Here is a 5557-nt window from a genome sequence, read left to right as displayed (position 1 = left end):
TCATGTATTTATTTTTCTTTTCCCCACTAAAAAAATTCTCTGCATATTGTATCTTGCAAAAATGCTCTATCTTGCCATATTCTTTAAACTGCATTAAGTCATGTTGTATTCCGCTTTTCATTTGCACATGACTAGAGAAAAAAAATTACCTGTAAAATGAACCAATCTTCCATAACTGACACATGATTTTACTGCCTGGTAAGCAAACAGAAGACTACAAAGTAGCAAAGATATGGGAGTCCCCTTTTCTCCACCATGTTATAAGATGATTGCAACCATTTTCCTTTAGATATATAAAACAGATCAAATAACACAAAAATACAAATCCGGTATTGTATTTTCTTTTATTGAAATTTCAATCAGGAAAAAGGTCCTGCATATCTTGACAGAGAAAAATTGTTTGAAAACCCAAAAGTGTATACACACGGAATTGATAAATGGTAAGGAGGAATACATTGAGTACCTCATCAACTACTTCCCACATATTGAACAGTAACCAGTATAATCCTTCTTCTTTTGACAAGCAAAACATCATTAAAATACACATACCTGCTGCTACTACTAGATTGAGAAAGTACAATCAGAGCATCATTTATTAGTTTGTTTCTGTAAAAATCAATATAAAAATCATATTAAAGACTATATAAAAAAAGTTTGAAGTCTTCATTGTAACCACCTTTGCAATTTCTATTGTTCAGGGTGGATTTCTCCTTGGAATTGAGTGTCCCATATGAAGGTTTTTGCACAAATCTGCAGAGGAGTCCATTGATAAATTTCAGTCAAAGCAAAATTGTAAATGATGTATGCCTACTTTTAAGAAAGCATTTGCCCAGGTGAATATATGTTTATAATGATTCAGAATTCAGCAATACTGGCTTTCAGATCATATTGCAAATAGGGAAGATTAAAACTTGTTCAGTTATACATACATCAAGGGGTCCCAAACCCAGAACTAGCGACAAGGTGGTTCGCGTGGCTTGCTCTTCCTCCGATAACAACCACCTTTTGCCACCTACTCGGGTTCCACCAGGTCTTAGCGTGAGACCAGAGAGTTCTGGGCAGGCAAGTGAACCAAATGTTGTAACTGGAATGGAGAACAAGGAGAGGGTCAAGGAACAGGCCAGGTCGATACCAATTAGGAAAAGCAGTACCGAGAGAGACAAGAGAGTAGTCAAGGTCACAGGCAGAGTCAAACACACCAATATCACTGTACAAAGCAGGATCCAAGAGAGTAGTCATTACATGGCCAAGGGTCAGGACAGGCAACAAACTAGACAAGGTCAGGGACAGAGAGGGTCAGGAACAGATTATAACACTTATAAATCTCACCCAGGAACTATTAAAAATAGACCTTACATTGGGCAATGAGTTGCATGCAAAGGGTCCTTTAAATATTTGATGACATCACACGGCAGTGGCGAACATTTTGAGGTGCACGTCAAGGAGAAACTAACGGCTGCTGTTTGTGTCCCCTTCACACTACTGGATCACCAGGAACCCTTACAGATGGAACTTGAAATTTCATGAAGAAGTGGTACTGGGACATAAAAAATTGCTGTTTTTGTAATACAATTGAATAAATTGCATATGGGCTGCTCTTTTTTTGAAACCATAAATTTAGCATATTTTAGATTTAGATTTTAAAGGGGATGTATTGGGGCATCCCCCACTCCCTCCTCCTTGCCAGCTGTAGAAGCCCCCCAAAAAGATGTTGGAATGGTCTCACCAGATTCAAAATTTCCGGAATTTCTCAATGGCACAGCCGGGTATGAACTCTCAACAGCCTCAAGCCTTTTTCATGAATTTGCTTCTCTGCAGATGTCCTTTTCACAAGGATTCAAGATGGCGCACCATCTGTTTTAGTGCGAGCGCTCCACAGCGGAACGCAACCTCCGATTCCATTTCACGATCTTACACTGCTTCACCAATTTCCCGATTTCACAAATTAACGGATCACAAAGTGCCAGCAGATTACAAATTTTCACGATTTTTTCGTTGTTTGAATTAAAAGCATACAGGAATAAGAATCCAGACCAAGGAGTGATCCCACACAGGAGTGATCCCCAATTGGACCTTGGGAATTGAAGGTGTGCAGTCTTGACCAGTATAACAATCTTCCCCTCCCTGTCACAAGACCTTTATTTGCTATTAATTTTGAAATTCGTTTTCAATACGCGATTGCAGTAGAAATATCATGACTAAACAAATTTTTTTCTCCATTACTAACATATTCACAAAAAAATAGAATCAGATAAAACTTGATTGCAACCAAAAACACATTGTTCTATTCATTTTTACAATAAAAACCTCTAAAAGAAAAGTTACTTGCACATTAAATATACAACACCCTCTGAAACGAGATTTTTTTGATACATTTTAAAAAATGTTAGTTTGGAAACTTGACATTTCTTCTTTCATTTTTTTCCTGAATTGTGGGAAAAACAAAATTCATGAATTTTAACTAGGGATGTAGCGAACGTCGGAAAAAAAGTTCGCGAACATATTCGCGAACTTGCGCAAAAATGCGAGCGGTTCGCGAACGGTTCGCGAACCCCATAGACTTCAATGGGAAGGCGAACTTTAACATCTAGAAAAGACATTTCTGGCCAGAAAAATGATTTTAAAGTTGTTTAAAGGGTGCAACGACCTGGACAGTGGCATGCCAGAGGGGGATCAAGGGCAAAAATGTATCTGAAAAATCTGCCTGTGTGTGCTTGGAAGAGATAGTGTAGGGGGAGAGCTGTTAGTGATTTCAGGGACAGATGATAGTAAGCTTGCTGGCTAGTAATCTGCTTGATACTGCTCTGTATTGGAGGGACAGAAGTCTGCAGGGATTTGAGGGACATTTTAGCTTAGGTAGCTTTGCTGGCTAGTAATCTACTGTTCTCTTTAAACAACTGCCATACGTTGACCTTGTAGGCATTGTTTGCCCAGTTTTTTTGGACGCAGCCACTGAAGCACAGTTGCCAGAAAAAATATGCCATATAAATGCTGAAAATAGTAATTTTTCGCCATACGTTGACCTTGTAGACATTGTTTGCCCAGTTTTTTTGGACGCAGCCACTGAAGCACAGTTGCCAGAAAAATTATGCCATATAAATGCTGAAAATATAAATTTTTTTGGTTGCAGCCACTGAAGCACAGAGGCCAGAAAAATTATGCCATATAAATGCAGAAAATATGCATTTTTTTGGTCGCAGCCACTGAAGCACAGTTGCCAGAAAAATTATGCCATATAAATGCTGAAAATATAAATTTTTTTGGTTGCAGCCACTGAAGCACAGAGGCCAGAAAAATTATGCCATATAAATGCAGAAAATATGCATTTTTTTGGTCGCAGCCACTGAAGCACAGTTGCCAGAAAAAATATGCCATATAAATGCTGAAAATAGTCATTTTTTGCCATATACGTTGAGTCAACGTATGGCAAAAAATTACTATTTTCAGCATTTATATGGCATATTTTTCTGGCCTCTGTGCTTCAGTGGCTGCGGCCAAAAAAACTGGGCAAACAATGCCTACAAGGTCAACGTATACACTACTACAGCGGTGGATACGGATTACGTAAAATATATTATGGCTGCTTGAAAAAAGTCACTCCGGTGTTTTTTCTGGAGACGGTAATATTATGGATATTTAGACAGAATGTGAACAAGGTCACACAGCTAGATGGCGGGTTGAAGAAAACAGTGTGCAAATAATGCCTACAAGGTCAACGTATACACTACTACAGCGGTGGATACGGATTACGTAAAATATATTATGGCTGCTTGAAAAAAGTCACTCCGGTGTTTTTTCTGGAGACGGTAATATTATGGATATTTAGACAGAATGTGAACAAGGTCACACAGCTAGATGGCGGGTTGAAGAAAACAGTGTGCAAATAATGCCTACAAGGTCAACGTATACACTACTACAGCGGTGGATACGGATTACGTAAAATATATTATGGCTGCTTGAAAAAAGTCACTCCGGTGTTTTTTCTGGAGACGGTAATATTATGGATATTTAGACAGAATGTGAACAAGGTCACACAGCTAGATGGCGGGTTGAAGAAAACAGTGTGCAAATAATGCCTACAGGGCAAATAATGCCTAAAAGGTCAACTTATACACTACTACAGCGGTAGTAAAATAAAAAAAAGTAAAATAAAAAAAAAATGAATATTAAAAAAAAAAAATTAAAGTTGGTGCTGCTGAACTACTAGGAGCAGCAGATTAGCACACCAGTCCCACTCCCCAACACTGCTAGACTAATAGCACTGGGCTCTTATAGTAGTAGTAGTAGTAGTAGTAAAACAACAAAAAAATAAATAAAAGCAGTCCTTACAAGGACTACTGTTATTGCAGCAGTCAGCAGATGAGATCAGAAGCAGGACAGCTGCCCACTGCAGCTACATACAGAGCACTGCAGTAGAAGGTAGATTACTAGCCAGCAAAGCTACCTAAGCTTAAATGTCCCTCAAACCCCTGCAGACTTCTGTCCCTCCAATAACAGAGCAGTATCAAAACGATTACTAGCCAGCAAACTTTCAACTGTCCCTGAAATCACTAACAGGCAGCAGCTCTCTCCCTACACTATCTCTTCAGCACACACAGGCAGAGTGAAAAAACGCTGCAGGGCTTCGGTTTTTATAGGGAAGGGGAGTGGTCCAGGGGAGAGCTTCCTGATTGGCTGCCATGTACCTGCTGGTCTGGGGTGAGAGGGCAAAAAAAAGCGCCAACAATGGCGAACCCAAAATGGCGAACGTCGCGCGACGTTCGCGAACTTCCGGCGAGCGCGAACACCCGATGTTCGCGCGAACAAGTTCGCCGGCGAACAGTTCGCGACATCTCTAATTTTAACACATATCACATAATTTAACATACTAGTTATGTTTCTATATAAAACTACATTAATAGCATTGACATGGAACTGGAAGAAACCCTGGCAGATGGGGATTTTTGTCCAGTCTTTAATATAACACTAAGGGGGTTATTTACTAAGCTCCGAATACCCGAAATTCCGCGAAATTCAAAAAATTTGTGATTTTTTTTTTATAAAATCAGACTTTTAAAAAAATCACAAATTTTTCGAAATTTATTAAACCCCGAGACTTATAATTTAAGAAATATTTATTTTGGCAAGGGTAGAAACAGATTGCTATCTCAGTCATTTCAACGAGGTTGAATCAGGTTGAAAGCCACATTTTTGGCATGAGCTACAGTATATTAACAAATGCAAAAGTTGATTTTTACTCTTTTCAACCTAAGGATTATGGCACCAAGGGCTATGGTAGCTGCCCCATCTCCATTTGAGACTTACCTGACAAGGGTTTGCACAAGCGCTTTCAAAAACATCAGGCAATTATGTGAGTCTTGATTTCTGTTTTGATAAGAACAGTTTGCTTCTGCCCAATACATTCATTCTAGTGTTATAAGCCAAAAATCCAGTTTGGTGCAATATTCCTAAACCTAAAATCCTAAAAATTCACAACAATCAAGGACCCAGATCAACAGATCACTGCCTTCTTGCCATCAAAAATGAGTGGAAGCATTTCAGATATTAGTTTTGCCGA

The sequence above is a fragment of the Xenopus laevis genome, chromosome 2L, assembly GCF_017654675.1.
Source record: "Xenopus laevis strain J_2021 chromosome 2L, Xenopus_laevis_v10.1, whole genome shotgun sequence".
NCBI classification, from domain to species: Eukaryota; Metazoa; Chordata; class Amphibia; order Anura; family Pipidae; genus Xenopus; species Xenopus laevis.
This window is presented reverse-complemented; position numbering follows the sequence as displayed.